The 1,224-nt window shown below is 34.3% G+C and overlaps 1 non-coding gene across 1 annotated transcript; it reads left to right on the top strand.

The window, feature by feature from the left end:
• The first annotated feature begins 389 nt into the window (after positions 1-389).
• LOC113767265 lies at positions 390-496 on the top strand. The gene has a single exon (XR_003467980.1). It is a non-coding gene; the product is annotated as a small nucleolar RNA R71 (small nucleolar RNA).
• The last annotated feature ends 728 nt before the right edge of the window (positions 497-1,224 follow it).

Genomic DNA, 1,224 nt, shown 5'->3' with positions numbered 1-1,224 from the left:
TCCTATTGTAATTATTGACAAATTGAGCCGGCTCAAGATCAACATATTCGTTAGTATCATGTTCTCCTCCACATATGTAACAACAACCAACATGCACATTGGAAGAAGAACTTGGACTACATCCGGCTTGTCTATTCAGTACCTTCATCATATTACTCATTTGAGCACTAAGCATATTGATGGTATCAATTTCAATCATACCTGCTTGTCGCCTTGGATTATCTCTTTCATTAGTCTATTGATAATTGTTTGCCGCCATTTTCTCTATCAAATTTTGAGTTTCTTAAGGTGATTTTGCTATCAATACTTCTCCTGCGGCTGCATCGATAGTAGTTTTAATAAAAAAGGATAAACAATTATAGAAGATTTGTACAATTAGCCAATCAGAAAGTCCATGTTGTGGACATTTCCGAAACAAATCTATAAACCTTTCTCATGCTTCATATAATAACTCTCCATCCAATTGACTAAAACTAGTGATATTCATTCTAAGTTTAGCCATTTTATCCGATGGGAAGATTTATTCAAAAACACCATAGACAAATCATTCCAAGTAGTGAAAGTGTTAGGGGCATGAGAATTGTAGACACCAAATTTTTATCAATTTTTAATATTTTCTTGAATTTTTCTATTTAATGAGTTATTTATTTTTTTACATTTTAATGTGTATTTTTCTCATTTTTCCAGGTTTATTTTAGGAAAAAGAAAAACAAACAAAAGAAAGAAGAAAATCAAGAAATCAAAAATCATCCTAATCATTTTTGTTTCATCAAAACTACTATTGACCCATTTTTACACTCCATCCTCATTGACCTTTCTTCTCATTTTGGTAAAAAATCCATCATGTTATCTCATGGATCCTTCTTGTCATTTGGTGAAGATAATCATTTTTTGGCAACCAAATTCCATGGACTTTTTGACATCCCTCTCGGCTCTCTCTTGGCTTTGGACAAAAAGCACTCTCCACTCCCAAAAACTTTGACTCTCGGTCTTTTCTTTTGCTCCCAATAGACAAGACATCATCAGACATAAGAGAAAAAAAAAAGACAACAAGAAGCACCCTCACTCTCACCCTCGGCTCTCCTCTCTCCCAATATTTTTCCAACACACTTGCACACAACAAAAGGGAGGCAGCGATCGGTTAGGCTATTGGAGCTTGACAATTTCATCAAAAACTTTGGCCAAGGGACCAAATTCTTCATTGAGCTATTTCTCTTCCTTTTT

Source organism: Coffea eugenioides, chromosome 3, assembly GCF_003713205.1.
Source record: "Coffea eugenioides isolate CCC68of chromosome 3, Ceug_1.0, whole genome shotgun sequence".
In the NCBI taxonomy this organism is placed as follows: Eukaryota; Viridiplantae; Streptophyta; class Magnoliopsida; order Gentianales; family Rubiaceae; genus Coffea; species Coffea eugenioides.
This window is presented reverse-complemented; position numbering and strand designations above follow the sequence as displayed.